This window comes from Silene latifolia, chromosome 2 (genome assembly GCF_048544455.1).
Source record: "Silene latifolia isolate original U9 population chromosome 2, ASM4854445v1, whole genome shotgun sequence".
NCBI classification, from domain to species: Eukaryota; Viridiplantae; Streptophyta; class Magnoliopsida; order Caryophyllales; family Caryophyllaceae; genus Silene; species Silene latifolia.
Window position 1 is genome coordinate 86946445 of NC_133527.1, and position 10936 is coordinate 86957380.

The window sequence follows — 10936 nt, forward strand, 5'->3', positions numbered from 1 at the left end:
AAAATGAAGACAAGGTCAAGGAAAAGGAGACCATTGTGATTAGACTTCCTTTTCCGAGTCGTCATGCCGAGCCCAAATTTGATGACCAACTTGAAAAATTTATGGAAATTGTGAAGAATTTGGAAGTCTCAATTCCTTTCACGGAATTAATCAATCACGTGCCGGCCTATGCAAAATACATGAAAGACATCCTCACAAAGAAGAAGTCGATCCGGAAGCTTGAGACTATCGCTTTCACTAAGGTGAGTAGTTCAATACTTCAAGGGAGTTCACCTCCAAAACTTGGTCAGACCTACTAAATCTTTTCGGTAACTTGTCGTTAGGAGCACCTAGACCAAAACACAATTTATAGCTTCACAAACAACTCTACAATTAGTAAAGAGGCAAGTAAAGGTCGGATCCCAAGGGACGGGAATTGAAATGAGATTTCTATTGAGACTAGTGGTGTCTTAGGGGTGTCACAATTTGGGTTGATGTAGAAGGTCACTAAACTAAATAGCAATGAAAGTAAATAAGCAAGATGAATTGAAAGGGTTGTAAACAATTGATAAAAAGCACTAGGGTGTCATGGGGTCATAGGGGATTCATGGGAATTGATCATACAAACATGTTCTCAAATTATAAGCAAGCAATTATTATTGTGATGGATTGAGTTGGGTTATATCTTACAATCCTAGGAAAGTTTGGGTCCCGGAGCCGAATCGATTAGATTGTACAACACCTACAAGTTGACTTAGTCTTCCCTACTCAACAACTTGCATGGTCTAATGAGACTCGAGTTGGTTTATGTCTTACAAGTCTCATTGAAAAGGTAGGTGATGGGTAAAAAATGCAAGGATTCATAGGCTCGCATTTCATCAAACATAACATGTGCATGAGTTGAGATCAAAACAAGCAAGCAAATAAACCATGAAAGCATATTAATTTAAGCATGAATCATTCCCCATGTTGGTTTCTCCTAATTACCCATTAACCCTAACTATGGAACTACTCACTCATTATCATGTTGAACATGCTAGCAAGGTTGTCAATCATACCAACAAAGTGAAACATGATGAACAAATGAAAGTAATTAGCAATACTTAAAGAGGGATTAAGAGAATTATACCTACTAATGATTCCAATAATAAAGCAAAGAATAATAGAAGTACTTGATGCTTGATTGAGAGGTTGTTAATCTCCCAATAATAACCCAAATAATCTTCAATTACCCAAAATAAAGGATGAACAAAAGAGAGATTAAGGAAATAAAACTTGTATTAAAACTTGATTAATTGTTGATTACAAAACTAAAGAGAGATTTGATTGATATTAACTACTCTAAGAATTGATAAGAAGAACATCCTCTTCCAATTAGACTAATGGGGTATTTATAGTGGAAATTAGGTGGATGCATTAGGGTTAACTAAGGGCTTAAATGACGATTAAGTCCATACTTAAGGAAACGCCGGTATTTTCTGAAGGAAGGGCATCTTTCTTGAAGCTTGAAGAAACGAATTTGCGCTGTCTTGGAATCCGTGCGTCTTAGGCACGGGACGGCCGGATTCCCGTGTCTCTGCCCGGGCGTCTTTGGGAGAAGACGGGCGTCTTCTGGATGCTGCTGCCCGGGCGTCTTTGATGGAAGACGCACGGATTGCGGTCTTGGGGACGGGCGTCTTTAGGGGAAGACGGGCGGATTGTCATGCAGCGTACTTTCTTCTTCTTTTCTTCATAAAATCCTTGGGGATTTCCTTGGGGATGCAAGGATCTTTCCTCATCATTGTCCAACTACTATAATATGTAAAAAGGCCTTGTAATCTTGTCTCTCCTTGATGCTTGGTCATTGGATTCAAACAATTTAGTCTCATTTTGCCATGAAAATGCAAGGTTTGCACTCCTTTCCTACCAAGGACACAAAACCTCAAAGAATATACAAAACAAAGAACTAAAGACAATAAATGACCCAAATATGCATTAAAAGCATGGGAACAAGGCTAATTCGGGGACTAAATATGCGCTAATTATGGTCACATCAAATATCCCCAAACCGAACCTTTGCTCGTCCCGAGTAAAGAGGTGACAAAGACTAGGACCATTATTTAAACTAACCTAATAACATAGCCGATATGAGACAATTAGCGGGTCTCATTCCGCCCCTTCAACTCACAACAAGACAACCATGAGGTAGGATGCCTTCTTGCAAGGCAAGGTGGGTCTTGCCAAAATGGCGACACATCCAAACATTAAGCACACAAAATCAAATAATGGATGCATCTACAAAAGGAATAGCCACTTCCTCATCAAGTGGCGGAGGCAACTAAAAGAGAACAAATTTAAGAGCATATATTCCATCACAAATACTAGTTCAACAAATTACTAAGGCTAAGAGGATGGCACTAAATCACCTCCAAATGGTGTTAAACTAGACTACTTTCGTCCTCGATTTCCAAATACTTTCGTCAAGAGTGATCAGATGGTATGGAATGATGATCCCCATGATGCTAGTAGCATATGACATGACAAGTCTCGAGTTCTCTACAAAAGTAAAGGTCATGGATCGTCCCAAGCTCGACAAAGTGGCTTGACAAAAAGGCTTTTTGGGAATGAAATGCTCAAATCGTTATAAACAAGGGTGGATATGACTAGCATTCAAAATTTGACCTCATTCAACTTTCACATTTTAAAAATTAGAGATGGGGTTTGTCCCTTCCGTGCTAATGTCCTTTGCTTTCGCCAATCGCTTATTAGGCAACCGGTTAACATCTAGACAATAGCTTTTTGGGGTGATAGTCACTCTGTCTCTGGGCGGTTGAATTCACAACCGTGTGGGGGCCCAATTCAATGGATCCCTCTCCAAAGCACATCGAAGTGGTACACCTCCATCAAAGCAACTAAAATTCTCAATATTTCAACATTTCATAACATTTGAGGTTTCCTTGGCAATAAAACGTTTCCACATACAAAATCTTTGAAATGAGCACTTCAAACTTATTGATAGAAAGTATTTTTGGGTTGTCGTACCACAAGGTCAATCAAGGTCACCTAGACAAGTTAACCAAGTCCACATCGCATCACGGGGTTGGATAGGTGACTCACATGCAAACCCTTGACTAGGCTTTGGGTCATGGCTTTGTTGCTCTTGTCAAAGTTCTCAATTAGGCACTTTTCAAAATATTTCATCTAAATGCAACTAAATGCAATGATGCAACTATTATATACATCCTAATGTAAGTGATTCTACCAACTAATATGACATATAAACTAAATGCAAGTCCTAAGTTCACATTGTTATACCGCATCAATCAAAATAAAGCCACATAGTCATTAACATAAAGAGGAAAAAGGAGATTGGAAAGATCATACCATGCGGTCTTCAATATCCTCATGTCTCGGATGTGGCGTAGTCGATCAATGTGAACAAGGATAGAAAAAACACAATATATACAATAATATATACTTGACTACACTACAAAGGAAAAGAACTTGTTTTTGGTTTTTCTATTTTCAAATTTTTATGGTTTTTCGAAATTTTTCAATTTTTTTGGATTTTTGAATAAAAGTTAGTTAGAATTCCCCATCCCTACACTAATATGAGCATTGTCCTCAATGGCCAAAATGATGGGAAATTATGCAAACATGATGCATGATTCCTACACTAAATGCAAGCTACACTAATCTACACTACATGATGCATGGTTTTTGTTTATGACGGAGAGGATAATTTAGATTACCTCCCGTTGTGTATGTATGTACTTCCCCAAACCGAGTTAGACATTATTGCTAATGTCCTAAGGTTGGGTGTAGTTCATGCACACACTATGCAATGCATGAAACTAAATTTGTCATTTTGGATTTTTTACAAGGTGGGAGCAATAAAATGAGAACACCTCAATGGGGCCGAGGTGTTAGTCCTTTATGGTGCTAGGACTACTCCAACAATGATCAAGATTAATAAAATACAACAAAGAGAGAAGTAGACAAACCTCAAGAGGGTAGGAGCCTCCAAAGCTTGCTAATCTTCCATCATATCATCACTATCATCATCTTCCTCACTAGAAGTGGACTTATCACCACTTCCCTCTTCACTTTGTTGTTCACCTTGCTCATCATCCTCTTCTCCTTCTTCACTAGCTTCTTCATCAATGCTATCATCAACCTCTTCATCAACCTCATTATCACCCGGAAACTCACCCCTAGATGCACTCGGTAAGAAGACTTCCCTATCCGCCCAACTAGGCAAAGGACATGAAGGGTCAAGTAGTCCTTGCCTAGCTAAGTGAAGGAGGGGTGGATATTGGGGTAAGTAAGCATCTTCTCGGTCCTTGAAGGCTTGCTTGTGCATCTCTTGCATAAGAAGAGTCATATAATCTTTGCTTGCTTCAACACCTTCAGGCTTGAACTCTTGGTACTTGAAAGGATAGGGTGGTGTGACAATGGAAGAGGAGGGAATTTCAATTTCACCTTTTTGTTGTCGGATAAAGTATTCGGCCTCTTTTGGAAGGGGAAGGAGATAGTTGGTCCGGTGGACACTTAAACGACAAATCTTCGAAGGCAAAGTAAAAGATCTAGCCTCACTAATGAGCCACCCATACTTGGTGTCAAGAGGGTTATGAGAGACCCACTTGTACTTGTTTATCATAGTATCAATATCAATGAGATGACCACTCCTCTTTGCCTCATACTTGCTATCCTTGTTGAAGTTAGGATCAAAGTATTTAGCCAAAAGAGTGACTAGACCTCCATTCACAATGACGGTAGTGCCTTGCTTCCCACAATCAAAGTTTAGCCATCTATCCACCAAAATCCTTAGAGAGTTGAAAGGCTTGGTGAATTCCCTTCCAATGTTCAAGGCCGACTCAAGAAGAACAAAATCGAGTTTGGTGAAATGGTTGGTGTCTTTTATTGCAATGATGGTGTTCCCTACAACCTTGTGCCACACTCTAATGCCCGGATGGTGGACTAATAGAGCGCGAGAAGCATGAAAGTTCTCAAATTTCCTTCCGGAAATCGCCTCCCAAAGAGGGTCGGGGTCATATTTGCCAACATTCTTGAAATAACTCGGTGAATCACTAAGACCCAAAGCTTTACCCATTTCCTCAAAGGAGATGCGCCTACTAACATTAGCTAGGCGAAACTCGATGGTTTCCATAGTCTCAACCTTGTTAACTTTCAAAGAACTCAAAAATTCTAAGGTAAGGGAGAGGTATGTCAATTCTTTTGTTGTAAACAATTTCTCCAACCCCATGGCTTTAAAGAAGGCTCTAGTTTGCTCAAGGACACCCAACTTATCTAAGGCATCTTCACAAATAAACTTGGTGGATAGAAATTATTTACTAGCAAACTTGGCAAAAGTGTCCCTATGAGATTTGGAAATGAAAATTACCTCCGGATAATTCGAAAGTTGAGCAATTTCCGGAGTGGTAGATGTTGTTGCTTCCATGGGAGGTTGTTGTTGTTGCACCTCAAAGTTTGGGCTAGCTACCACCATAGCCAATGCTTTCTTTGCTTGAAGACTCTTTTGTCTTGATGAGAGTGCCTTTGCCTTTGTTGCTTTTGTTGCTCCCTTTGTCTTTGCCATTGATGAATAAACCAAGAAAAGAGTGAAAAATCTTCAATTTCTAGTGCACCCAAATCGATTTAAAGATGAAAGGCTTTGCCTTTATGAATTCAAAAATCGACTCAAAGGTTGAAGATTTTGTGCTTGGTTTTGATTGTTGTTGAAAGAGGAGTGATTAATTTGTTGTTAAAAGGATGTTTTGAATTGATTTTGGTGAATGTTGTTGAGGAATCTTGTTTTTGTAATGGAGAGGATGAGGGTTTTGGAGTTATGGGGTTTATGGGTAGTGTTTTGAATGAAGGAATGAGGACATGAATGTGGGATGGGGTTTATAATAAACCCGAAAAATTTGAAATGCAGGGGGAAGACGGGCGGCTTTCCTTCGGGACACCCGGATTCTGCCTGTTCTGGGTTGCGAAATTCTCGCCTAAAGACGGGCGGATTCTAGCAAAGACGGGCGGATTTGAAAATGCGGGACGGGCGTCTTTGAGAGAAGACGGGCGGATTCCTTTCCAGGGATTTTTCTTGTTTTTTCTCAGCCAAAAGACGGGCATCTTTATGAAGACGGGCGGATTCTACTACAGGACGCCCGGATTCGTTAACAGTCACAAAATTTCAAAAATTCAGCTCAGAAGGACGGGCGTCTTCTGCCCAATATGCCCGGATTGTCTGAAGACGGGCGGATTCTCTTGAAACCGCTCGGGTTCTACCCCTTTTACCCGGATTCAGTTCCATCCGTGTACCTTGCATATCCCTTGTCATTTTTCATTCTTCAAAATCTCGTGTTCTTCATTGTAGGGGCACTACTAAGGCATGAATAACCTAGGCAATTGATATCCCCACACTAAGCTAAAGCACTACACATCAATTGAAATTATGAGTCCTCCCTTACTTCTCTCAAACATGATAATTATCTTTATCAAAGTATACAAAAAACAAAAAGAAATCCAAAAATGACAAAAATGCAAATTAAGAATTAAAATGCGAGTTAGGGAGTTAGAATATTTACAAATGGTGGTTTAGGGAGGACTCCACCAAACTCTCATTCTTGATGAGATGTCAAGGGGGCATGTCCAAGGTGTTGTTGATGTTGCTCAACACCTTGAAAAAGTAATCAAAAGCTTGTTCATTGTCGTGATAGAGTTCTTCAATAGATCTTTGCCCTTGTTGTCGGTCTTGATCGATAGTATTACCAATGTAGGGATTGAAAATCCCTTCAAACTCATCGTCCCAAAGACCACAAACTTCATCTACTTGATCACTAAAGATCTCTTGAGTTGATAGAGACAACTCTCCCATTATCTTGTTTTGGCCAATGAGGCCACCTTCTTCATTGCTTGACTTTGGTGAGCTTTGCAAGCTCTCTTTGTTACAATTCACTTGCTCATTGAATGGAGCATCTTCGATTTTCTTCTTCCATTGGAGTTCCGACTTCTTCCTATCATCCTTCCGGCTATAATGATAGATCAAAAAACATGGTTCATGTAAACGGGGAGCTCTCATAGTCTTGTCAAGATTGAAAGTTATACTCTCATCTCCCACTTCTAGAGTGAGCTCTCCATATTTCACATCAATCACCACACCCGCGGTGTGTAAGAAAGGTCTTCCTAGAATGATTGAAATGTTGGAATCTTCTTCCATATCAACAATGACAAAGTCCACCGGAATGAAGAATTTCCCAATTCGTACGGGAACATCTTCCCATATCCCTAATGGTGTCTTCGTCGATCTAACGGCCATTTGGAGTGTGATATTGGTGCATTTAAGCTCTCCCATCCCCAACCTTTTACTCACCGAGTACGGCATAAGACTCACACTAGCCCCTAGATCACATAAGGCTTTGTTGATCGTGGTGTCGCCCATGGTACACGGTATTGAGAAGCTTCCCGGATCCTTGAGTTTTGGAGGTGAACTCCCTTGAAGTATTGCACTACTCACCTTAGTGAAGGCGATAGTCTCAAGCTTCCGGATCGACTTCTTCTTTGTGAGGATGTCTTTCATGTATTTCGCATAGGCCAGCACTGTTGGAGTAGTGTCCTCCACAATAAGTGCGTTTACATATTAAATCTCGTAAAAGGAATATCAGGGATTTATTTATTTATTTGTCAGCTGATCGTCGTTAATCGGTAATGATTGGCTGACTAGAGTTTGACATTACTGTCGTGTGACGGCGGTGATCAGCTGATCCCTTTAGGTCACACCTATAGGATGACGCTCAAATAGAATAAATTAATTGTTTGTATGAGATACGAGATAATTAATTCCTTGTATTATTTGACTCTTAGTTAGTCACATAAATGTATTATTTGATGACGGGTTACGAACTCGGGACAAAGAGATTTATTATTTAATTATGAGATATTTAAATAATAAATGATTAGAATTTAATAATTAATTGTTAATTAATTAATTTTATACGATATGTGTATATGTTTTGAGGTGGAATTAATTAGCTATTAAATTTTACAAGAGGTTGTAAATTAGCTAAATGGGTTAATATTGACACATTGTATGTTGATAAAATGGTCTTATGATTACTTAATAGTTAAGTAGTCATTGGTAGTTAATTTATATTATTTAAGTGTTAAATAAATTAAATTAATATTTAATTATGTAAGATAATTAAATATACGACTTATAAGCATTTGTGGGGCAAATATCGAAAACCGAAATGGACCAAAAATAGTCCACATATACTGGTTTTTTGAGGACATCACAAGTGTCCTTTAGGTGGATTTTTCCACTTATAATTGTCCCCTTAAATTGCCTATAAATACCATTGAAACTCCACCATTTCTCTAGTTGGAAAAATTTGAAGAAAAATTGGTCTAGGTTCATATACACTACCTAAAGACCAAATTTTTGTTCTTATTTTGTTCATCTTTTATATCAAAAACTTATATAAATATTAACTAATAATATTATCAAAGTAATAATATTTATTAGTACATCATATATACAATTAAATAAGGTTTACTACTACATATATCTAGTTAGTATTGTAGTAGTATTTTGGGTTGATTCTTGGGTGTATCCTTAGGAGACCATCTTTTTGGTGGTTTGTTGTCTTGGAGGATCATCCATTTTCATAGCTCAAGAACAACATCAAGAAAGGAGTCCTTGAGTTGTGCCCAAAACATGCCTTATACAATGTAAGGAACTTTTGTCTTAAGATGGTTTAATACCATCTTTTATACTTTTATTTGCATGCATGTAGATTTAGACCATTTTAAATTAATTTGTATTTTTAATATCATAAGATGAGTATTAATATGGTCTAAATTACTAACAAGTGGTATCAGAGCATTGTTAAATACATGCATGTTGTCTTAAGAAGATTTTAGTAATTTATGAGATAAATTAATAAAATTGATATTATGTTATTAAAATTCGTTTTATCACATAATATAGTCTTGCATGTAAATAATCTGGTCTTAGGATGATATGGGACGAAAATTTGATTTTTGTTAAATTTTTTCACTTTTTATAACTTAAATTGGCATAAAATTGAGTAAAAATGCATTAAAATGAATTAAGAGTTAATTTAATTTGGTTGCATGTTAATTTTATGCATGTTTATTTATAAATAACCACTTGCATGTTCTATTTATGAGATAAGTAGATACTTTAAATTAATGTGATTAATTTAGGTTGTTTATTAATTTTTATTTGATAAAAATGGGTAAATAATGGTTATTTTGTAAATAAATATTGATTTAACTTTAGGGCTCGAAATTTCTGAATTTTTAGATCCTGGAAATTGTTCCAAAATGTACTAAATTTTATTTGAAGTCATTTCAATTTTTATGGTTTGATTTAGAATTAAATCGTAAAAATTATCGCTTTACCGATTAAATTGTGAAATCGTTTTAAATAAATTTCAAAAACAAAAATTTTCACTTGCATGGAATTTTTGGTGTAAGACCAGAATATTCATGGTTTTGAAATTTATTTTTCCATAAATATTTATATTAAATGGAATTTTTGTATGATAATTGTGAATTATTATATCTTTTTTGTCACAATTGTGTTTTAATTCCCATATAAATTCAAGATAATTGTTGAGAATAATTATTTTGATATTAGACCAGATTAGAGTGATGAGTAAGTCTTAAAAGAGTTTTAAGAATTGATTATGAATTTTTTATTGGTAAAAAATTCCGTCAAAGCAAGCTCAAATGATCGTTGTTGGTAAGTTAGACGATTTGGCATGTCATTTTTCATAATGCATTTTATTATTCATTTAGATGAATGTTTTTTTTTTTAGAATTATAATTATGTAATTTTTCCTAATATGGCCATAGGTAGAAGTTGGTATTTCCCGAAATGTAAGGGAATATTGACTTGTTTTGTAATTAATTGCGATTTCGCATCGCCTAATTTGTAATTAATTAATGAGTAAATTATCAAAAACTCCCTTTTATATACAACTTTTTAAAAATTACTCCCTTTTATAAATATTTTTAAAATTTACTACCTTTAAATTGACAACTTTTAAATTTTGATACCAAAAAACAGTTCAGAGGACTCAACAAGGAATATTCCGGTCAATTTGAAATTTTTGCCCAAAATGTTGTTTTGTATGACAATAATACCCTTCTCCCTATTCCCTTATGAAAAATGAAAGGGCGCCACCCGGTGACACCCAATTTGGGCGCCACCCTCTCACATGGGGTGAGTGGGGACCCCTTCAATTAAAAAGGGTTGTGAGAGGGTGGCACCCAATTTGGACGTCACCGGGTGGCGCCCTATCACTATCCTTTTCTTATATTCATTGAGCAACCTCCTGCTTGTTTGTCATCCATTAAAGTGCTCTTTCTTCTATATTAATTTAGGCTTTTTTTTCTTTTCCTCCTCCTCTCTCTTGAATCTGGGTTTCTTTACCTATTCCCATCAAGTTTCTCATAACAATAACTACAGGTATTAATCTTCATTAATTTGTAATGCATTGTTTTTTTTATTATATATTTAATTTATCTTCATTTTCGCCCACTTTTTAGATTTACATGGGTTTATATCATTTTCCTTGGCTTTAATTTTGTAGGACATGTCTTTTGTTTCGGATGTTGGTTCCCACAACAGCAATGAAGGGCCTCGCAAATGTTTCTGTGGTATACTTGTTGCACTTGTGACGTCTTGGACAGAGGATAATCCCGGTAGAAGGTTGAAGCTTGCAAGTTCTATCATTCAAACACTAACGTAAAAAGGAGGAAAATGGGGGTTTCATTGATGAGCAAGTTGAACTTGGTTAGGATGAGACAAGATTATGGAAAGATTTTAATTAAAATTAAAATTATGAGAAAATGGTAAAAAGGGGGAAAACGGGGGTTTCATTACTGCAAAGCAAAGCAGTAAATGATGAGTGAGTTGTGAGTACAATGGGTAGGTAAGTACTTCCTC